Source organism: Canis lupus, chromosome 18 (assembly GCF_003254725.2).
Source record: "Canis lupus dingo isolate Sandy chromosome 18, ASM325472v2, whole genome shotgun sequence".
Classification (NCBI taxonomy): domain Eukaryota; kingdom Metazoa; phylum Chordata; class Mammalia; order Carnivora; family Canidae; genus Canis; species Canis lupus.
The window spans coordinates 10,190,975-10,215,270 of record NC_064260.1 but is presented as its reverse complement, the minus strand read 5'-3'; the positions used below and the strand labels follow the sequence as shown (position 1 = coordinate 10,215,270).

Genomic DNA, 24,296 nt, shown 5'->3' with positions numbered 1-24,296 from the left:
GTTTTTATTGAATATCTTATATGATTCCATTTCTCTCCTGCCTCAGCATATCGATTATACTTCTTTGTTTAATTTTTTTAGTGGTTGCCCTAGAATTTGCAGTACACATGTACAATAAACCCAAGTCCACTTTCAAATAATAGCATACTACCTCCCAGGGCAATCCAAGTATGCTCAAGCAGAGTATGTCCCATCCTTCCCTGCCATTCCTTACACCATTGCTGTCATTCACTCACATCTAAGCTACGTGACTGAATGCATTATCACCATTATTATTTTGAACAAACTATTATCAATTAGATCAATTAAGATCAAGAAAAACAAAATTTTTCATTTTACCATCATGTCTTCCTTCTCTAAAACTCTTGTTTTATGTAGACCTATGTTTCTGACCTATATTAAATTCTTCTCCCTGAAGAACTATTTCTACATTTCTTTCAGGGCAGGTCTTCTGACAACAAATTCTCCCCATTGTGTTTGTCTCCATTTTTCACTTTTGAAGAATAACTTCATTGGATACAGAATTCTAAGTTGGTGGTTTCTTTCTTTCTACACTTATTTTTTTTTCTTTCAACACTTTATTTCACTCCACTTGCTTCTTGCTTGCATCATTTCTGAAGAGAAGTTTGATAGGCAAATGAGAGGCTTTCTTCCCTATTTGTAATGCTCTTTGTGATATCTCATTTAAAAAAGGAAGGTGTACACAATTGTTTTAAATAATCTTAAGGGATTTAAACAGTTCTTTCAAAAAATGTTTTTTAATTTTACACAGATTAGTAGAGCTAGAATAATCATAATAGATAGGCAGCCAGTTGATTAAACTTTCTAAAAACTAACTTGGGTTCACAAGGCAAAAATACACAGAACCAAATATAAGTCTCTTAAAGCCACCTCCTTGTCCCTGGGGATGATAGTCCTGTCACCTCAGGGAATATCCACATTGAACTTTAGGTTACAATAAAACCACAAAACACTGTCACATAAAGTACTGCTATATCAAATTTCCACCCTGTGAAACTTTTTATGTTTTCAATCCAAATGCACTGGATTTCACATGCATACTTGCTTAATTGCATCTCATTGGTTTGGGTCCACATCCCAGCCCACCAGGGTGTTCCTCACTATAATTCTGTCATTTAACAAAAACATTTGCTTGCTTTCCAAGTCTGAGGTCAACTTTTTAGAGATTCTAATGGATGCCTTCAGCCAATAGTTTTACAGAAATCATCTCTGCTTTCTTAGATCAGAAGAGGGGATTTGTGGAGAGGGGATTAGGACCTCAGAAAACTGATGTGTCCTAGGGTGACCCAGCTAGCAAGATGTACAGGAACTGTCTCTTGAGGACTGAGAAGCAGGAAGCACATTTATCCCTTAGTAGCACTGGCCTAAGATACTTCCTTCACCACCATCAGATGCCATTGTCATCACCCAGGACTTTGATGCCACCTCCATATTGAATGAACACTAAAATACCTTTGCCTTGTTTGGATTTGCTCAACAGAATACTGAATGAGTCAGGACTCTGTCACAGGTCTGGAAGCCAGTTGAAAGGGAGAAGAAAGCCTCCGACCTTTTACCATCAGGAGTAAGAGACCAGGCACCACCCACTACATCATGAAGATCACACATAATAGGGATTCCCCCAATTGAGCAGTTAGGATTGGATATTGGAAAGTCAAACAAATGTCAAAGTACACCATAAATAGGTTATTTTTATTTCAAAAAAGTGTTTTGGAATAGCAGAGAGCAGAGTTGCTATTCAGAGGAAATATACCACTGCAGGTAAAACTGCTGGTCATAATCAGCATCTCTTCTGAATGACCTGTGTTGTCAAATACTTTATCACTCAGATATCACCCTGTAAATAAAGCGATATGAGGCAGACTGAGCTAAATAAGATGGGTGACAATGTTAGGTAATATAATTTTAGGTCAAATAGAAAGATGTCATTAATAAGTAATGAGACCACTTTTCTGATGTGGTTTATAAATATGCTGCAAGGGCAGTTCCCAAAGAGAAGCTCAGACACTTTTGATCTTTGGCAGTAAGTGGTAAAATAAGGAGGCTATGGCAAGGGATAGTCTAGTTTTTGTTGGCTTTGTTTTTTGTATATAAATGCTAGTGTATTTGTTCAGGTATCCCAGCATAAATGGAGCCACATATTTTTCCAGCATAAATGGAGCCACATATTTTTCTTCAAATCCTTTCTGCACAAAGACAATATGACTGACCAACTGTTCTTAGTCATGAGCTTTGCAAAGAATAGCAATAAGCAACATGAGCTAAGAAAGTGAGTAAGAGAAAAATTTCTTTCTAGGGCGTTACTGTGTTCAAATCGCCTAGCATCCACACCAGCAGGAGACAGTTGCAAGGAAAGGCACCAGAATGAGGAACATGGGTACGCATTCAGTGTACCAAAAGGATCAACATGAAGAGAAAAGCAAACTGGACTCACACGATAAAATTTTTAAGAGACAACTACAGGCACTGGAGGGCAGGGGAGGGAAGAAATGAAGGAATCTAAGTGAGTCAACACAACATTTACAAAGAGAAACAAAATTCTAGATCTTGGGGCTGAATAAACAAACCTATGGAGCCATGGAAAGCCCCTGGTAGAGGCAATACTGTTGGTTGTACTTTTTTGCTCTTTCAGTTTTCATCTGCTTGGCTCTGAATGCCAGAGAGGGGCCTCTGTCTGCAGACCTCGCTCCACTCCCCACTCCTCAGTGTTAGAAGTTGGATCCATCATAACTGAAAAGTCATCCTCATTCCGAAGAGGCCCATTATTCTTTGCTGTACTTTTAACGACAGTCAATAACTTGTCCTTTTTCCTTCCGTTATTATTCCTCAGTATTTATAGATGCTCCAGTGGTTCCTTTTCTTCAAAATGTGCATATTCAATTCCCTCGATCCCAGCTGACTTCAAAATGCATGATTTTGAAAAGAGTAGGAAGGAGAGAGAGAAACAAGGGTCATCTTTATGATCTTTTGCATATCCCCTGTTTATCAAAGTCTCCTCGAAAATGAGAAAGGCCAACTTGGACCAGGCATTTAGTGCTTTAAGTGGGCACATCTACCAGCCCTCCTTACATATTGATCAGTTGATTGATTTTTAAGATTTATAGACATGCACTCACTGCCAAGGTCTCTGGGCACCTCTATGACAGTAACATTAAGCAACATAAAGAGGTAGATGTTCCTTGTCCCAAAGGCTTCCTTTTGCCACTCAAGAGTTTTTGTTCCTTTTTTTTAATGCACATTTAAAGGCACATTTTATGCCGTGTGCTGAAGGTCATCCAAACAAGGTTGGCTCAGAGATCAAAAAAAGTTTCCTCGGTCCTGAGCAAGAGCTGTTCATCACCAGCTCTTTTCTTTGGTTTTGGTCCCAATGTCCTTCCTGGATATCCTGGATGTCCTCATGGACAGGCCTCAGGACTACTCCCCAAGAATAATCACTACTTCCTTACCAGTGACAACCTTAGCCTCACTTTGTGCCCCTCATCTCCTAGATAAAAATTATTGAGATTATCACTGAACTGCTCCCCAATTCCTGAAAGCACCCAATCTCGAATGAGCCCTCACTTCTTTAAACCTCCTAGGAGGTTCCTTAAATTCTCCCTGCCATCACCCTGCACAAATTCAAGTCCTATAGCAAGTCTCTCTTGACTTGTCTTCCCAAGCCACTCACCTACGGTGCCCCTACTATGCAAAGAAGTGAATTTTGTTTGACTATAGGAGTTTTCCTGGTGGCATTTAACAAATAGGTTTCAATAGTACCTAGAAGTAACTTATATGTTGCATTGGGTAATAAGTAATTAGTGTGTTGAGGAATCAGTTATTGGAGGTGAGGAAGACAATACACAGCATGAAAAAAAGTGGTGACAAATGGGTAAAACTGTCACCTCAGATTACTTGGAAGGTAAATAAACTCACAGATCTAGAGAGATGATTAGAAGACAGAGCATTAGTAGACGTGGTAGCTGTTGTTGGCTGCTGTTGACAAGGTAGCACAAGAAAAGGACGAGTTCAGAAAAGTGTTGGCAGGTGTGCAAGTATGAATGAGACAGAAAAGAAAATCTGGAAATTCAGAGGCTTGTAGGCTGAAAGAAGAAAGCCATTCAACACCACCTGGGAAAAGATAAAATGGAGAAGGTCTGATATTACCCACCCTTATCTCATAAGGGTCAAGTCAAGACCACCACTGTGAATGATTGTTAAAACCTTTGAATGGGTTAAAGCATCTCTGAGGAAAGATTCACCAAGAGTGTGATGCCCAGAAAATCCTTCTATGGAAAGAACATCTCAGTCAACAGAGACAAAGTGTGGATCTTCCATCCATACTGGAGGGGGAACAAGAATTCAAAGAATTACGAAAAATCTAAAAAGTGTGTCTAGAAAAGGTTTGTGGGCGTGGATCCCAGAACTAAGAGGAATCAAAGAGATCAAGGGTCAGCAAACTTTTTTAAAGGGACATACAGGAAATAGATTAGGTCTTGCAGGCCATATTGTCTCCCTTATAACTATGTGACTCCGTGGTTATAGGGTCAAAGCAGCTGTAGACAACATGTGAATGAATGGGTGTCTCTGTTTCATTAAAACTTTGTTTATGAAAATAAGTTGTGGCTTGGATGTGGCCCACCGACCATAGTTTGCTGACCCCTGCACTCAGTAAGCCATGAAGTTGTACTTGTACAGCCAAGGAAACCACAGCCTAGATTAGAAAAGTCTGTGACTATTTAAAACTAAAACAACATTACCCTTATTGCTGTTCCAGAGTTCTGCCTGGGGCCCATTCCTCTCATTTATATTCTCTCCCTGGTGAGCCTAGTCCAAAGCTCCTTTGTTTCTTTTGTTTGTTTTTGTTGTTTTGTTTTGTTTAAAGATTTTATTTATTTATTCATGAGAGACACACAGAGAGAGGCAGAGATACAGGCAGAGGGAGAAGCAGGCTCCCTGCGGGGAGCCCGATGTGGGACTCTATCCCAGGACTCCAGGATCACGACCTGAGCCAAAGCAGATGCTCAATCACTGAGCCACCCAGGTGTCCCTCCAAAGCTCCTTTGGTTGCAATAAACAGTTACCCACTTGTCCTAGACTGGGCTCAAAAAGGGGGAATTAATTACACAGACACAGCTTTGTTGTTTATTACAACCTCTTGGAAAACCTGGAAGCTGGCTACTCAATAAATCTCCCCTCCCCCTCTCTCAGTATCTCTCTCTCTCTCTCTCTCTCTCTCCTTCCACCAGCCTTCTATGCTCCTCTGTGAATATGCTGAACTGTGATCCCAGTGGTTGGATCAGCTATGACGAGGGAAGCACAGTCAGCATCACACAGACTTGGATTTTGGGCCCTCCCCTTGCTGGCAGTTTACTGGGGGTCCAGGTGGAAGGGAAGGGACCAGGCTGAGTAGATAACCCTGCAAGCATCCTACGAGGCCACATGACCCCCTGCCTGATGCAGCTCCCCGCGGACCTCTCAGCCGCATCTGTCATGACTCCTCTACATTCCTTCATGCCCCATCCTCTTTCTCCCCTCCACCTTCATCCATGCTGGTCCATCTGCCTGAGAGCACATTTTCCTCTCTCTGGCTAACTCCTTCTTTCCTACCTGGTCTCCATGGAGATAGGATTTCCTCCAGCCAATTTTCCAAAATAAAGTTCTATTGTACTCCTATGCATTCCAGACTGTTGTAGCAGGTAACATGCTACACCATATAATACCTCCCAACTAGCCTATAAAGTCCTCAAGGGCAGTTATCCCAGCACTTATGCCTGTACCTGCCTGGCCCATCATCAGGGATCAATAAATGCTTGCTAAACAAATGACTCTACCAATTCCCTAGATTCCCCTTCCTTCTTGGCTCCACCCAGCTGAGCTTCCCAATCCATCATCCCAAAGACGATTTTACCAACTTTCTCAGTCCCCTCACGCTCTGGATCACCACGCCTTACCAGCCCTGCTCATCCTCAACCCTGATCCAATTCAAACCTCTCTTTCCTCCCTGAGCTGCCCAACACTGCTGGAAAAATTACAGATGCTAGAAGCTCCCACTTCAATCGAAGGTCGCTAGTCTCCATGGAGAAATGAGTGGAATTTTGTAACTTTCAGCAGTTTCATAACTTTTCTGATCCTGGTACATTCTCCAGCTTCTAGGCAGCTGTTGTAAAACTTTCTTGGCATGGATTTTAAGTTAAGTCTTAGTTTCCTGCTGTCACATTCTGGGCTGCGTGGACATCATGGGGAGCTATGAAGAGAGGGTTGTCTGAGGTCTGGACATGACAACTCAGGGCTCGAGACTTATTAATGGGGTAGGGTGGGAGAGGATGCTATCTGAAGATGCCTTGAAGACTGAATTTATTTACAGCACAGTGATGTTAACCAGTAACAGAGCCTTAGTCAGTGGAGCATACTAGGGATTTTGAGAACAGCAAGGTGGCTCTCATTCTGATGTATGCTTAAGCCAGCCCTTGAGGACTTGTCTGTATACAAGAGAGAAAGAAGTAAAAATGGAAAGAGCTGGGGGGTTTCATATTAGAACCCATGAAGCCCTTAGTAACACAGCTCTGGAGCATGCTCACAGAGCTCACTTGGAGGGGCCAGAGTAGGAAACTACCAAGTCAGAAGAAGCAGTGGGCAGGACCACAGCCCAGAGAAGCCACTAAGAGTCAGAGGAGTGACCTCGGTCCCTGGCTGCGCAGCAGCTGGGGCCACTAGTAGAAACCCACAGTGCCTGCGAGCACTGTGGAAACCCTGACACAGTGGAATGGACATACCTCTGAGCATAAAAAAGATGCTCTAGCCTGGGACACCAGTGACTCAGCAGCTGAGAGGCTGCCTTCGGCTCAGGTCATGATTCCAGGGTCCTGGGATCGAGTCCCACATTAGGCTTCCTGCATGGAGCCTGCTTCTCCCTCTGCCTATGTCTCTGCTCCTCTCTCCGTGTCTCTCATGAATAAATAAAATCTTTAAAAAAAAAAAAAGGTTCTCTGGCAACCCCTGAAACACTTGTGGGGCTTTTTGAGGGCCACCGTGCCTAAGAAAAAGGAGATGCAGAGCTAGCGTGACCTCGGTGACACCTGACTACTTTCCTTAGTTCTTACCCTGCCTCTGGCCACTGCATTAACCTCCTACCCCACAGAGAACATACAGGCCCTGAGATACAGTCTTCCATGATTTCTTACCACATCTCCAAATACAAAGCAAACTCTGGGCCTGCATTCCTGCAACAGGAATGATAGAAATAAGAGAAAGAGAGAGAGAGAGAGAGAGAGAGCAAGAGAGAGGCAACAGGCTAAAGCATCCATCAAGGGTTGGGGACAGTGTTGATGAGAAAGAACAGAAGTCAAGTGAGCAGGTCTGAGTCTAGGGCGCCTGCACCCTGGGCCTGATCTTGGGGAAACTTTGAAAGAAAATCCCACCTCAGTCTAAAGCACAACTGTCTTCCCTTAACAATGGTTCTTCTCAATAATCTTTGTATTTCCAGGCACAGGTGCAAGTGTGTGGCCCCTAAGAAAAACAAGATGAATAAATAAATAAACAAGTAGATGAATTAATGACTCCCCTAACTATGGAGACTTAATGTCTCTTGGAGAAAAGAGATTGGAGAAAGACTTCATAGTCAAGCAAATATTAGCCCACGGACTTCATTCAGATCCATGAATATGGATACAGGAGATGCGGTCTTGTCTTCAGTACAGAGGCTCAGACTCTGGGGAGGGAGGGAAAGCTCACTCAGATTCCAGCCATGTCCACATCAAGACCTGATTTTATTTCAATCACATGGCCCACCTGGAAAAGCCATAGCTGCCATAGCCTCCAGCATGAGGGTGAGGGCTGGGAGAAAGTGGCCTGCAGCAGGGGTAGACCAGGTGAGGGCATTTACAAAGGAAGCAAAATGAGAAGAAGCAACATGGGAAACAGAAGAACTACAGCAGCTCCACAAATAGGAAACCAAGCCATGGTGGCAGCTTCAGTGTAGAAGGGACCGAGGCCTCCATCTGAGCTGAGGTCCAACTCAGGAAGGGAGGGAGTTCTCCTTGCTGTGATTTTTTTTTTAAGATTATTTATTTATCTATCCATGAGAGACGCACAGAGAGAGGCAGAGACATAGGCAGAGGGAGAAGTAGGCTCCATGCAGGGAGTCAGATGTGGGACTGGATCCAGGACCCCGGGACCCCAGGATCCAAAGGCAGACACTCAATCACTGAGCCACCCAGGAGCCCCTCCTTTGCTGTGATCATGTCTGAATCTCTTTATGAGTGAACTGTTGGGTCAAAATGTCTTCCCTGGGCCTGGATGTAAAATAAACTAGGATTCTTCTTAAGCCATGGGGGCGGGGAAACTTGGCTTGGTATGGAAATGCAATAAACTTAAAAGCAGTGGGTCCATTATTTTTTCTCTCAAGATTGACATGTATCAATAAATATCACTTTATACCTGGCCTAGACATGTGATATTTAGCCATACATGTCACATTTGCAGTGAGAAATTTCACTGACCAAAATAAAAATAAAATATAAGGCAAATCATTTAAATTAAATATTTTCTTTATTAAATTCCATCTTCCAGCTATTTTAACTTAATAGAATTTTTTCCTTAATTTCAGACTGTATCATGCCTTTTGGCTGAACGATGATTATCTTTCCAGCCCAATGGCCTTTCTCTGTCAATGGCAATTAAATCCACGAAGACGATTTGCTTTCTGTTTGAGGTTCTTATTTTCCCATTGCACGTCAGAAATTTTGCTCAAGTCAACCAAATTTTGTTAGGAAAATTTTATTTGATAAGACAGGATCCAAAATCCCCAAAGTCAAATGCAAACATCTTAGGGGTATGCCAACTACAAGATGTTTTATTGTGTAATTACTATAGAGCTTTATATATATATATATTGAAAACCTGAAAACCAGGTCTTTTGGTCTGTTCTGTTTTGCTTTCATAAAGTGTATTTTATGGGCTCATGGCTCTCTTTGTTCTGATGTAAACCTCCACAAAATTTTTTTAATGTTTGGTACTGTTGTGTGACTACATATATTTTGTATGGGATTTTAAATCTCATTATTTCAAAGAATCATTAAGTATCACTTAGTGAGCACAGGTTAATCTTTTAAAGTGAACAAAACAGACCCTGAGGCTATTTTAAAGAAAGGAAACAACTGCAGTTTAAAGTTCTTTTCAAATGATAAAAACAAATAGCCAAATCAGAATAAAGTACTAAGCTTTCTTTTTTTTTTTCATTTTTTTTTCTAAACCGTGTAAATCAGCTCTATGTATTGATGTTCTTTCAATGGCTTTTAAGATCTTGAAACCCAAACTTAAACCTTTCACTCATTCCTCTGCCAAGGAGATTATACTCATTGAAAATGCACACAATCCAACTGATTCCAGACTTTAATACAGAATGGCATGGTTTTTTCCTACCTGGTTTTATTCAGCAATCTAAATGCAACAGGATACTACCGATAACCAATGAGGGGAACTTCACACAGATGTTCAGAGTCGCATCTCTGTCCTAAATACCAGATAGGAGAGGCAAACCTTGACGCCTGCAGAAGGACACTGGCCAACTGGAACTGAAAGTCAGTTCTTCTTCATCTCACTTTAACCAGCAACTAGATCTTAGGCAATCATATCTCTCTGGATTTTGCATTTTGAATAATGCCTCTTTTTTTTTTTTTAAGTTTTTTGAGAGAAGGAGAGAGCGCACTCATGCATCCATGAGACAGAGGTAGAGGTGGAAAGGGGAAGAGGGAGAGAGAATCTTAAAGAGACTCCGTGCCCAGTGCAGAGATCATCGGGGCTCCATCTCACAACCCTGAGATCATGACCTGTGCCAAAATCAAGAGTCAGACACTTAACCTACCGAGCCACCCAAGCACCCTATAATGCCTCCTTTCGTGTGCCACAATAGAAGTTTTGGCAAAGTTTGTTAAATTTACTAAGAATAATAACTGTTACTTACTAACTTTCTGCCAGGAGCTGAGCTAGTACTTCACAGAAAAATTATGTGTATGTGTGCACACATGTGTGTGCATACGCACATGCATGGGTTGTGGGTATTTGATTTTATGACAACAAAAGAGGTTTTATTACCTCCATTCTCCATAAAGATAAGAAAAATAAAGCTTAAGAAGTTTAAATGAATTACCAAAGAAAGGGAGGCCTGGGTGGCTCAGCAATTGAGCATCTGCCTTAGCTCAGGGTGTGGTCCTGGGGTCCTGGGATTGAGTCCCACATTGGGCTCCCTGCATAGAGCCTGCTTATCCCTCTGCCTGTGTCTCTGCCTCTGTGTGTGTGTGTGTGTGTGTGTGTGTGTGTGTGTGTGTGTGTGTCTCATGAATAAATAAATAAAATCTTTAAATAAAAAAAGTTACACAGAAAGTATCAGCAGTAGAAATTAAACCCATGCCTATCTGGCTAATAGTCCATGCCCTAAATCTCTCCCCCATATCATATTTGTTGCATACTCCTCATTTTTGACATGCTTCTCATCCAAGACATGGGCCACCAGCCTCAGAATCATTTGTGTAAGGTCCCCATCCATTCTACTGGAAACAAAGAGCAAAACTTCTCCAACTTCCAGAGGCTTCTAAAATTTCTCAGCATGGAGGTCTACATGGGCAATGAAGATTACATATCATATGTGTTCTCTGACAATCACTCATGCCTGGGAGTCAGGGGAAAAGAAATCAGATCATAATAACCAGTGCGTACAGCCCTGCAAACGACTCCCACCGTGTAGGCACAGAGGAATAATTAGCTGTTCTTGATGCTTTGGCGATTGATTCCAAAATATTGCTCAAACCACCAATATAATAAACTGTTACCATCTTTTGAGAATCAAAAAGTGGTTTCACTCAAATCTAAATATCTTTATTGCAAAAGAATCACTGATATGTTTTTAAAAGGGAGAAAGTTTGAAATTTACAGTTATGAAAAGTGCTATTTGTCTCCACATGGCAGTTGGGTATAATAAAGCACTTTGGGATGCACAGTGCACAGTGAAGGTGGTTAAAGTGCCTCACTAATGTACAAACCCACTTTGATTTAAAAAAAAATTTAAAAGGAATAAAAAAGTGGCATTCTTTCAACTGAGTGGAAGTTTCCTTTAATTTGTAGGGAAGAGAAAAAGAGTTCTTCCTTAAAACAACATCTGTGTAGAGCTGTTGAAATGTGCCACTTCAATCACTGTTTCAAACACAAGGGATTTTATATGACCATCTGTTACAACCTGTAGTTTAACCTCCTCAAAACTCATTCTATACTGTTGGCTTGTTCAAATAACATTTGATCTATTCTTTTTTAATTGAACATTGTGTGGCTAAAGTGAAACAAAAAAGGCAGGAGTCTCAGTCATAGTAACTGTAGCTTTCTCCCATTATAGGCCAAAGCACAGGTGAAAGAGCTGGACAGTCTCCCACTCCGAGGGCAATAAGACAGGAAGTCAAAAGCTCCAAGAAGTTCCAACATAATAGCTGATGTATCTTGCCCATTTTTGAAAATTGAGAATTTTCCAAAAATTATTAAACATGAATTAGTATATTTATTTCTCATTTGTGGAACATATGGAAGCAGCTTCTTTGATGATATAAGAAAGGAAAAAAAATGAATTGCTAAAAGCCATAATTAATAATAATAGCTTTGTTCTCAACAGTTTGGAAATGTGGATTTCCAGTAGGGCACGTAAACATGAGCTGAAATAGTTTTAAGAGAAAGTCCATTTTCATTTTTTATCATCAACCAAAAGAGCTTTCTCTAGGATCACAAATGCATTCTTTTTTTTTAAGATTTTTTTAATTTATTTATTCATGAGAGACACACACACACAGATCGAGAGAGAGAGAGAGAGAGAGAGAGAGAGGCAGAGACACAGGCAGAGGGACAAAGCAGGTTCCATGCAGGAAGCCTGATGTGGGACTCAATCCTGGGTCCCCAGGATCAGGCCCCTGGGCCGAAGACAGCACTAACCTGCTGAGCCACCCGGGCTGCTGCCACAAATGCATTCTGATTTAATGATGAACACAAATAGATGAGCAATAATTAAAATTGGTAACACAATGTTACCAATTATTACAAATCTACCCTAAGCCAAGACTTTACTAAATGCTTTATATAAATTATCTCATTTAATTTAATTCTCTCTTTGCATATATAGAAACTAAGGCTCATGAGGTTCACAGCACCAGAAAGAAGTACAATGTGTTGGTGAAGCCAACCTCTTGGTTTCTTTAGGTTGTGTATTTGGCCTAATGGAGTAATTTTATGGCTGCCATAGACAATAACAACCAATTTGGGAGGAAGAAAAAAGGCTCAAATCTAAGAGGCAAGATGGCCACTCTTCAAAGTGTAGCATCGTCATGGCCAACTATGTGTCACATTTCATGGAAAGGCCAAGACAGTGAGAAACGACTAATATTAAGGAAAAGTTAGGAAGAGAAAATTTCCCACTATTCTCTTATTTAGATCGCCTCCTTCTTCTTTGATTAGGGTATTTGAGATTGCTTTCACACAAATTCTCCATGGGTTCTAGGCCATTCAATCCTTTACTCACTCCGGTGGTACTATCTGTTCACCTCCTTCCCACCAATCTTTAACTTTCTTCCTCCAGGACGCAGCTCTCAGCTTCCAGAAAGCCCTCTCTGACCTGCTATTCCCCATGCTGAGCACTCTTCACTTCCTTCTTTCATCACACTGCTTGGAATCTTGCTTCCACAACCAGACTAAGTTTTTCAAGGGTCAAAATTCTACTTCATTTCTTCTGTCACTCTGGTACCTGTTAAATTCATGCACTAATGATAATTTTATGCTCATTCAGGTTGAAGATGTTGAATGCAGGGGATATGACTTCCAAACCACACTAATCTATTAGGATACCCATGACTCAGGGCTCTCCAATACTGCTTAATGCATTATTCAGTTTATTGATTATATTTTCCATCTGTAATAAACGTGTCCTCTTCCAAAAAAAAAAATCTCAGTAAGAATAAGATAATTCTACTTCACTTAAAACCTGCCACTGGTTTCTATGAGCTACTTAAGCACTTACTTTTTATGAGCTCAGAGCAGGAGTCCATCAAAATTCTTATCCGTGAATAAACCTTCTTAATTACATCACTCTGGATTTTGACATCACTTCTCACTAAAGAGTCCTTTCTACTCATCTGTATTAGTTTGGCTAACCCGTGCTGTGAAATCAAATAAAACCCTGATTTCTTAGTGGTTTATGATATAAGTTTAAGCTTTGCTCATACAGGTCTTTGTTTTGGAGAGCAAGACTGTTCTCTATCCAGTCACTATGGCGGGGAAGAGAGTAGATGGAGGAGGGAACAATTGTCCCCTCATAAGAGTGACTCGTGTCTCTTCTACTCATAGTCTGTTGGTCAGAACTGGTCACATGGTCCCAACCCACATGCAAGGGAAGCTGGGACGATGGGAGGCACCTAGACATTCAAGGAAACATTTATTAACAGTCTGTGACACACCATCTTTCAAGACCCAACTCAAATGTCTTCTCTCCCACAAAATACTTCCCAATCTTCCTCAAATTTCCAACATCCCAGGGGCCCATGTCCATGTCTCTCATAGTTTATAGTCTCTGCCATAGGTGGAATGTGCCTGTTTTATCCACACTTCCCAAATCCTAAGCTCCTTGAAGTAGGAAGCTCTGTAATATTCAATTTGGTAAGGCCCCTTTTTGAACCTAGCACAGCTCAAGCATCTTTGCTGAGTTCACAAGAATCTAAAAGGAACCAAGCAGTATAGGAATCCGAAAGCACCTTTGAGAAAATAGAGGAGGGAAAAAGAACAGCAAAGTTTATTGAAATTCAGAGGCAAAAGCCTCTCTTCGGAAAATCCTTCCTCATTTTCTCATGTTTAGTGGGCACAGCAAGATGGCATCATTTGAAAACGTTGGCCATGGCTGAACGATATATTAAAGATTTCTTTTATATTGGCAGTTTAAAAAAGAAATGTTCCTTTGAACAGTCTCAGCAAGGCAAAGCTCTCTCTCTCCCAGCACTTCTTTAAAAGTTAGAAGGCAGCTTTCTGCCCATTCCAAATCGCCAGAAGTAAAGTATCAAGTCATAAATGCCCCCCAGTGACTGACTGGGCTAGCTGGTGTGGGTTTTTTCCCTTCTACTTTGCAGAAAGAAAAGACAGTAAAAGTTCCTTCAGTGAGCTGCCGAGGTGCTCCCAGGCCATTGTGCAGAATCATTGTCAGGTTAAATTAGGGAGTACAGACTCCATGAGTGTAAAAAAATCAATACTTGATGGAAGATTGCTCCCCGGAAAATCTGTTTTGATTCCAGGATTAATTCACAACCAAAGGCTTCTGCAAAATGACATGCCATTAGTCAGAAAATGAACACATTCTATCCTTGAAATTGGATGGAAATATGTCAGCTGATTGACCCGTTCATTCTCTTCACTCTCTGGGCAGAAAGAGTGGGTGTGGTAGCTGTGTGAATTAGTGCCCCAAACCCGGTCCATTTTCAAAACAGGGTAAAAAATATATATATTTTTTTAAGTCCAATGTGAATTGGGAGTAGTCTCCAGGCCATTGTTGGAGAGCTATTGCAAATGTGTTTCGTCAAGGCGAATGCATTTGTCTGGAAGGCCTGACTCTCCTGAGTTTTCTAAGCCTCAGAATAAACCCTACTAAGAATCTTAAAATAAAACAAAGATTTCCCCCCAAAAGCAGTGACCTGCAATATTAATGACAATGTAATGTCTTTGTCACATATAAAGTAACACTCTTCCCTCTCCTGTCTGTTAGGTTTCCTTCAGCTAAAAACTTTTCCAACAGGCAAGTTCCAACTCTTCGTTTGTGCTAATGTCACTGGCCTCTGGGGCTTCTCCTGGCTTGTGCCCTTAAATCTGTGGCCAGGATGAATGTCCTTCCACAGACTCTAATATATGTAAATATCACTCGCTTTATTTCCTTCCAATCAAATTAAATCTGATTCTGAGACCATCACTCATCACTAGAAATATCTCTCCATCTCCAGGGTGCTAAAAAGGCTCTAGGAGCTTTGACAGAGCAAAGGTTCTGGGACACCCTCATGTTCTTCGGGCCATACTGGTCACCACTGAGAGTCCTTGAAAGCAAGGGGCTCTGTTTCACTCAGAGACAGAAATCTTGCCAACCTTGGAGTTCCAGGGCCAAGGATCAGGATGCCCAACCCTCTCAACTTTCCATCTCCCCTAAAAGACATGCACCTGAATCCCCCCTTTTGCATCTCCTCCATGAGCTCATCATTGCAAAAACCAACGCAAGGGACAAGGGGCTGTCTTCAAATGACTGTGCTTTCCATTGTGCTGGGCAACACAGCACAAATTCCCGGCTAGGTTTTTGATGTAGGATGGTTTTTATTTACAACTCTGTTGGCAAAAAAAGAAGAGGGACACATTTAAAAGAGTTTAACACATTGCAGCTGATTCTGTCCGGGTAAAGAAGTTTCCCTTTAAATGTCCATCTGATTGTCCAAAGATACACAATACTGAATCTGGTTGTGCAGTTCCCTTTATGAGATGCAGTGCTCATATTTTAGGAAGTCTTTTTTTTTTATTTTAAATTTTATTTATTTATTTATTCATGAGAGAGAGAGAGAGAGGCCGAGACACAGGCAGATGGAAAAGCAGGCTCCACGCAGGGAGCCCAACATGGGACTCGATCCTGGGACCCCAGGGTCACACCCTGAGCCAAGGCAGATGCTCAACCACTGAGCCCCACAGGCGGCCCTAGGCAGTCTTCTAAACATCTAACTACCAAGGAAATTAAATCACTCATTAAGAATTGTGTTAAATGAAGGGTCTTTTAAGCTTTAAATTTATGTTGTTCTTAGAATCCAAGCCCAAGGAAAAGCAGTGACACTTGCTACCTGAATGGACAGTTGCGACCCTCATGGTAAACTTTTGGGAACGGGAGGGGCTGAGGAAGGGAAGAGCCGGTGCCCGCGCAGACATGCCCTGCAGGCCTGCTTCAGAGCATCTCCACTGAAGCTTCCAGAGCATCTCCACTGAAGCCACCAAGACACAGGCTCATCCCCCGGTGCAAAGGGACATGATAATCTACTTTGCCATGTGCCCCGAGCCCGCACTGTGGCCGCTCACGGTGTCAAGCACGCTGAATGAGTGGCCGAGGGTGGAGGGGGGCACGACCCGGGATGTTTGCTCTCACTTTGCTGCCAAGGTGAAGCTCGCCTCCTTCTTCCCTACAGACACCAAAGCCGAAGGCAGCGGCCACACAGCCAACAGCCTGGCAGCAAGGAACAGTCCCTGCAGGAGCAGGAGGGGACCTGCGAGGTCTCAGCCTTATCACCCACAGTGACTTCATCAGAAGCCTCCTGCTCAGGAGAAGGAGAGGTGGCAGGAGACGGCCTTGAAACCTGCATTTCAAGAAGAAGAGCTTCAGGATTGCTGTGGACGCCCCAAGAGCACCCTGTTACCCCACCTAACAGCTTGCCCCCTGGACCTGGCTCGTGCGCACAGTGCTCGCTTTCCGAGGGGAGGGCTTGAGAGGAGAGCAGGTGCAGGCACCCGGCCCCGCAGGAGGCAGCTCCTCTCCACACCTCCATTTGCGAGAGCACCCGAATTAGTGGCCCCAGGGTACGACTCTGATAGCATGGGTCTCCGCTCTTTTTCTTTAAGTGTGGATTATCCCAAAACTGAATACACAAACTAGATGATGAAACAAAGTTCTGCAAGAAAGTTTCCTCGCCCTTGCCTGCAACTGGGAAGAAGAAAAGTCCCATTAGACCCCAGGATGTTCTGGTACCCGGTAATCTCAGTGAGCAGAGTACCCTTTTGCATGGATTTTAATTACTCGGGATGCCTGGGGGGGTGCGGGGGGGGGGTGCTCAGCAGTTGAACATCTGCCTTCAGCCCAGGGTGTGATCCCTGGGTCTGGGGATCGAGTCCCTCATCGGGCTCCCTGCATGGAGCCTGCTTCTCCCTCTGCTTGTGTCTCTGCCTGTCTCATGAATAAATAAATAAAATATTTTAAAACAAACAATGATTCGATCCCCTCTGACTTTGTCAGCTCTAAGGTAACTTGATGCCAAAATTCTCAGTTGACCGGTAATATTTGCTGACAGCCCAAGTAACAGTGCCCCTATCCTTTGTTTCTACTAAACCAAACCAGTCTTGAAACAATGTGGAAAGGGAAAGAAGATATTCAAAATATATCCACGACTAAGTCAAAAGTCTTTCCGTAATCATTCTAAAGGAACAAATTCTTAGTTATTCTTCTTAAACCGTGTAGTAGGAATGAAAGTTTTATGACTAGCACGGTGAATAGATGTTTCGGAAGAAAGCCCTGGCCTACTCTTAAGTAACATCCCTCGATGTCCTCTGAAAAAGTCACTGATGTATGTGGGTCCGTCTTCTAGTCTGGAACGTTGTTTCATAATGGGTTACAAAGGTGCAACCTCTAAAGGGGGCGCACAGTATAGCAGGAAGCCCCAAACTCCTGAGGACAACCCATCCACCCACCACTTTCTCTTTGTTGGGGCCACACTCGGATGCCTGGGGTCAGGGAAGCCCCCAAAGAGCCATGCAGTTCAGCTAGCACAGAGCCCACTGCGGGTGCACCCATCACTCCGCGCGCGCGCGCACACACACACACACACACACACACACACATGCTACGATGCTCTCTCAGCTAGCAAAGCCAGGTACGCCACTGACGTCAGCCCTGAATTCCATGTTGTCCCATTCCTGGCACATCTTTCCAACCTTTATTTTGGCTCAGATTGTTCTACCTTTTCTAATTAGCTTACAGTGTCCTTTCCCTTCCTTCCATCCCACGGACACATTGCTCCCTGACAATATTTTGTGGAGGCCTTTCCTGGAAGTGGAAGTGTGAAGCGCTAGAGAGGCGCAACATTTGGAATCAAACTGAACTGGGATCCAGAGCTGATGGGAAGACCCTTGGAAAATTTCTTAAGCTTGCTTAGCCCAACTTCCGGGCCCTTTAGCCATCTGAAAGGTCTTGATTCAAAAAGAATAGACTTGAGGGGAATCCCTCGGTGGCTTAGAGGTTTAGTGCCCGCCTTCAGGCCAGGGCGTGATCCTGGAGACCCGGCATCGAGTCCCACATCAGGCTCCCTGCATGGAGCCTGCTTCTTCCTCTGCCTGTGTCTCTGCCTCTCTCTCTCTCTCTCTCTTTCTCTCTCTCTCTGTGTCTCTCATGAATAAATAAATAAAATCTATAAAAAAAAAAAAGAATAGACTTGAACACTGCTTCATGGTAGATGCTCAATACATCCTAACGCCCCTGCCCGCCCCACCATACTTTGAGCCCTTCTCCACATCTTTCCAACTATACAGTGAGCTCCTCCAGTGGAGTGACCACTTCTCTCAGTAGGCACTTCTAAGGTCACGTGGTGTGAGTGGACGTTAAAGATAATGGTTTCAAATCCAAGCTCCCCCAACCATCTGCCATTCCTCTCCCCACCTGTGAAAGTTTGAACAAGTTATGGGGTCTCTTGAAGTTCCAACTTCCTCAGCAAGTGAGGCTGAAATAATAATCATCTCACAGAGTTGATGTGAAAGCCAGTGACACAAGTACTTAACACATTACAGGCACTCGGTAGTTGTTCTGTAAAAGAATCACCTTTTTCTTAAATAAATCACCTTTTTCCTTTTTCCTAAATAAACCTTCTTTGATTTTTATAGACTGTGTCTAGGCAATGCTTATGTCTGCCCTGCAGTACAAAGGAGGATTCAGTCTTCCAGTCAAAAATTCTCCCAAAAGATCCTATTTCCTTATTCATTGAACTCTGAAGGTTCCTGAAGGTTCCAGAGGAGAGCAACTTGATGATGCATCCAGCAGTCCAAACCAAACTGCTGGAGCAATTCACTGAGTCAAGAGACAGTTAATTTCAGGATTTAGAATTAATCTCAATTTTTCTCTTTCTCTTCTCCCCAAACTCATCCTCCTTAGAAGATGCAACAAGAAAGACAAACTTAGGAGAACCTTTCCAGAAAGATCATTCATCTATTCACCATGCTAGGTGTTGAGAAGGATTTAGAGATTAATTTAAAAGGCAAAGAAGGCTGGATTATGAAATCCCATAAAGAAAAACTTGAATAAAACCTTACCACCCAACTAAATTTCCCTGAAGAAGCCAGGACAGTGGAACTTGGAACAGTAATCAGATTTTGGTTTCTAAGTTCATTTAGGCATTTCTTAGAATAATTTGTTTGTGGGTTTTTCTACTTTGTCCAATAAAGGACAATGAACTTTATGTCTGACTTTCCATCAGACTTTGCCGATGTCGTTCACAAGAGTTAATGACTTTTTTTCTCTTCAATTTCACCTAGAGCTTTGCTAGAGTTTTCCTATAGCAGGGTAACCGGTCAATACCTTGCTACTTGCTCTGTCAATGCCATCAAAATATTGTTTAATAATTTAGGAACAACATGTAATTTTCTTCCCTAGCAAGAGCAAATTAGGCACTTACTAAATAATTGACAAAAATACTTAATTCTAGAGATGTCTTGAGGATTTGCTATTATTCAAAAAGAATTTAGAATAAAATTTGCCTTCAACTATTCAACATGGTACTCTTCTTTTCATGTTATTTACAGGCCTGGTCATGAAAACTATATCAGAATGTGTCCCCCCACCACACACACACACACACACACACACACACACATACACACACGCCTCTTCCTCAGGCCTGTCCCAGCCAAGAACAGCAATGGGGAGACACTAAGAAGTTTTAATCCTTAGAGTTTAATCTCAAGTAATGAGATGCTGTTATCAAGGACCTCAGACTCGGAATCTCTTTTCCCCAGCCATCTGCCAGAGCAAGAGCTCCTCATCATCGGGCTGCCAGGCTTAGATCTGTCTATGCAGTCAAGCTCTCTCTTAAATAACCCATTTGCAGGACTTTGGAGGCATCTTACCTAACACTTAACTACTGAAATGACCTGGGTAGCCTCACAATTCATAGGACAGCATATTAATCTGTATGTAACTTTACAAGTTAAAATGGTAGGGAAGGAGTAGTACCAGGTCTTCTGTTCCTATTTCATTCTTTCTAGAATGTTCTCTTCTGGGATCCCTGGGTGGCGCAGCGGTTTGGCGCCTGCCTTTGGCCCAGGGCGCAATCCTGGAGACCCGGGTTCGAATCCCACGTCAGGCTCCCGGTGCATGGAGCCTGCTTCTCCCTCTGCCTGTGTCTCTGCCTCTCTCTCTCTCTCTCTCTCTCTCTCTCTCTCTTTCTCTCTCTCTCTCTCTCCCTCTCTGTGACTGTCATAAATAAATAAAAAATTTTTAAAAAAAGAATGTTCTCTTCTCAGTGGGCTCTCCAAAAGGACAAATCCAAGAATGATTCTTTAAATTATTCATGCAGGAGAATTCTCCTTCCCTCCTCCTGCCCATTTTCTCTCTCCAATATCCCCTCATTGACCTAATACCAAGGGCATCAGACCACCTCTCTGACACCACCATCTCCCCACCTGGCTCGTGAACACCACAGCTTCCCTAGGAGCTGATATTTCTTCAGTGCCCATCATGTTCTGAGTGCTGTGCTGGCCCCACTAGCCACTTGAGAGAGGGGTTATTCAGAATCCTCAAGTTCTGGCTCAGGAATAGAGACCCAAAAGTTATCCTGGGTTATCCTAGGCACTACCTTTAAGGAGGGTGATACACACAACCAGAATTTCAGCAGAGAATGATGTTCTACCAATGTCTACCTCTTGGGTTGGGCAATCCCGGCTACTTTTTATCTAGCGTGTCATGACCAAATACACACATCACAGCAATTGAGATAACTAAAGAGTAACCTTTTCTTGAATCTCTCAAGGAAGATTAACACTCAGTAGCACTTCTTTAAAAGTCCTGTTCTTTTTCCCTCTTATTTCCACACATCTCGTGGCCCTTGGAAGACATTCACTCCACACACCTCCTTGTCTCAATCTTAGTTTCTTCTTGGGACTCGCCCCCACACATGCAGTCTTTGGCTTTTGCTCCCTTTCCCTTTCCTTGCACCCCCAGCCCTATCTCTTTCCACCCCATCACCAAAACCTATGACATCAGCTAGGGTGTGTTTTCAGATTGACAAAGTGCCACAAATAAAAGAGACAGTAAAGTGAAAAGGAGAGCTTCTGGGGAGGAGGACCAGGGTCACATGGATTAGGAAGCCAGGGAAGACATCCCTGAGGAGGCGACAAGAGAAAGCCAGTCTTGCAAACATCTGAGAGAAATGTTTTCCTAGAAGAGGCAACAGCTAGAGCCACGTCTTTAAAGTGGAAATAAGCTTGGCATGACTGTACTGGTGCAGCAGAGGCAGGGAGGGATACCTGGAACTAATTTATGGAATGGCATCCTATTACCTCCTCCTTTCCATGCTCTGAAGCCTGAACACAACTGAGGTAGAGCCCCCAGAACAGGGGCTGCAGGAAACCCGATTACTCCATACCAACATTCTCTTTCCCACCCTGTGGAGGGACTATTTGACCCACCCCATTGACCTCAGGTGGGGTCAAGTGGCTTGTCTGAGCCAATGATGTGGGATGAGCGTCACTCCCAGGCAAAAGCATTTAGGACCTAATTGCACTTCATCAAGTCCTTTCTCTTTTTTTACCTGCCAGGGCACCAACAGTGTTCCAGGAAATGATGGCCTTTTAAACTGGGTCCTGGAATAAGGAAGGAATGATGCAGAAAAAAGCCCTTGGCCAACCCACTGTTGAAGTAAAAGAAGCAAGAAGTAAACCTTTGTTCCTTTGTTGTTTGAACCCACTAGCCCCCCACTGTATGTATGGAGGGGGGGTATATTACTACAGCTATTTTACCCAGCCTGATACAGAGTCCTTGAGAAGTGCCCTAAAATTACCCCAGTTCTAAACAGAGGTAGTTACCCAACTGGCCTCCCAGAACACTCCCAATACCCAGCCACAACTATCTCTGAGAATTCCCAAGGGCTACTACATGTGGCTCATTGAGGAGTCTATCAGAAGTTAGTTTCCTTCCTCTCTCTCTCTCACTTCCCCCACCCCATTCCAGGCTTCCTCTGTTGTTCTGACAACACCCCTCAGTCAGGGGGAGGCCATCCCGGCCTAAGCACCACTGCAGCTCCCTACTTCTACCACCCACCCCCTGACCAGAGCCTGCAAATACGCTATTGTTTAGGATTTTAAGACACTGGTACAATGAACACCTCTCTTCTTTCTTTCCATGTTACCCTTTTAGAAGAATATGAGAATAATGCCACGTGTGTCTTTCAGAAATTTTAGGGGAGTCAGTTCCTTTTACTTGTTATTTGTAGCTGCCGACCCTTCTTGGCCCTCATGGGACGGGGCCAGGAGGCAGAGCCAAGAACCAGGCAGGAGGCCTTACTCAGAACCGCTCCCCCATCTCATGTTCTCTAAAAGGTTTGGTAATCCCAGCTACAAACAGTATTCTAGCAAGTTTGCTCCACTAGAGGAGAACCCCCACAGGGCAAGAGAATTAAGACTCCCAAACCCACCCACTATGGGAGCACATTCACCCAGGGACCCCAGCTGCTGTGCTCTGAAATCCATCATGGTATCTGCCAAGGCCACGCTTCCCTTGGGTGCTCCAGCCAACAACTTAGCATGGCAGGACTCCCAAGGCAGGCCTCCCCCAGGAGATGCAGGGCCCCTCTAAAGGAAAATTTTGGCCCAAGGACACCCATATAACTACACTTGCTTTCAACTGCAAGGCACTCTAAGGACATTCTCATCCAACCTTGCCTCTTTCTCTTCTGCTCAGGGGATCAGGTGTGCTCCATGGCCTGATGACTCTTCCATCCTCACCCAGCTCCCTTCCTGTCTTCTCCCACACAGATGTCTCCCCTAGTAAGTCATTCTACTTTTACTCCTGTCTTGACATATGCTTCTCATCAGAACTCAGACCAACACACCTGCTATACAACAGAATATTTAGTGACAGACGTGGAATATCTATCAGGTAGGGGAAGCAACATGATGTCGTAAATTTGAAACTCTCCAACTAATAAAGAAAAAACAAACCACCAATCATTATTCTAGAGAAACAGATACTGTGAAGAAGCATCTGAACAGATCTTGAGAGAAGGCCCTTAGTAATAGAACAAATGTAGATTAAAACAAGAACAAAGTATCCTCAATTCCTTTGAAATCGACAAAAATGACAAATACATATATGATTCAGCTGTGGATCTGGGTGACCCTCCAAGGCCACAGAGACCCAAGGATCTAGGCATCATCATCTGGACCTGAAAGCCTCAAAAAACAAACAAACAAACAAACAAACAAATAAGAAAACAGAGCCTAAAAGGAAGAGAGAGTTGGAGATTTTCACACCAGCACTTAAATGCTCTGCTGGAAAATTACACAAGTCACTTCTACTCATGGTGCATTAGCCAGAATTTGTCCTGTGGACCTGCCTAACTCTAGAGAGGGAAAGATCTATCTGCATACCCTAAAAGAAGACAACTATACTGAGAGAGCATGAGACATCCCTACTACAGATAGGGAATATTTAGATTGTATTTTATGTAACAGGTTAGAGAAATTGCTTTTTCCCCACTAAAATAGTCTTCTTTGATGTATACAGTGGTCTCTCTGATGCTCCTATTCAACATCTTAGAACAGCATTTTATATACCAAAAATCCAAGTTTCCAGGATTTCAGAATATCTACTCATCTTCGGAATGGATGGACCCTTATGGAAATTTGTAAAAATTTAAGTCATTTATAAGCCGGAAGGATAACGAGAGAACAGTGACCATAGCTGTTAATGTATGTTTCAGGTATTTTAGATTTTTTAAAAACGGTAATTAGCCCTCACTCACAGTGCTCCTCAGAAGCATCTAGAAACCACCAGAGAGAAAACCACAGGATTAAAAACCTGGACCAGGAAGGGCTGGTCACCCGTTGACCATCTGTAGGTCTTCCTCGTGTGCAAGCCAACTAAGAGCTAAAGGCATTTTCATGGTGAGGTGAGTGTAGTTAAGCAGTCAATTAAACAAAGTAGGCTTCTGTTCTCAGAATTTTGGTTGGAATCTTTAATAAGCCAATGTGCATTATGACTGTCATAATGAGAATGTCCTATGGAGTGTTTGCCACACTTGCTTGATCTTCGAAAAATCTTGACATCTTGACAAACCCTAATGTTTGGCATAACACAGCTGAGGAAATTTTGCCCTGTGGTGAGTACCGTGAGATACTGGCCCTCTTCCATGGTCTCCCCAACACAGTCTCAATGGCATCGTCAGCAACATCACAGGCTCTGAGCGAAAAGCCCACGCTGGTCTTGCTGAGCTAAATTGCCATCCCTACTG

The 24,296-nt window shown here is 43.0% G+C and overlaps 1 long non-coding RNA gene across 1 annotated transcript; it reads right to left on the bottom strand.

Annotated features, from left to right (window-relative positions):
• Positions 1–1,698: 1,698 nt before the first annotated feature.
• On the bottom strand, positions 1,699–23,984 carry LOC112661457 (uncharacterized). Its single transcript, XR_003137723.3, has 3 exons — positions 23,808–23,984; positions 2,589–2,920; positions 1,699–1,858 (listed from the first exon to the last, which is right to left on the bottom strand). It is a non-coding gene; the product is annotated as an uncharacterized LOC112661457 (long non-coding RNA).
• Between the last annotated feature and the right edge of the window lie 312 nt (positions 23,985–24,296).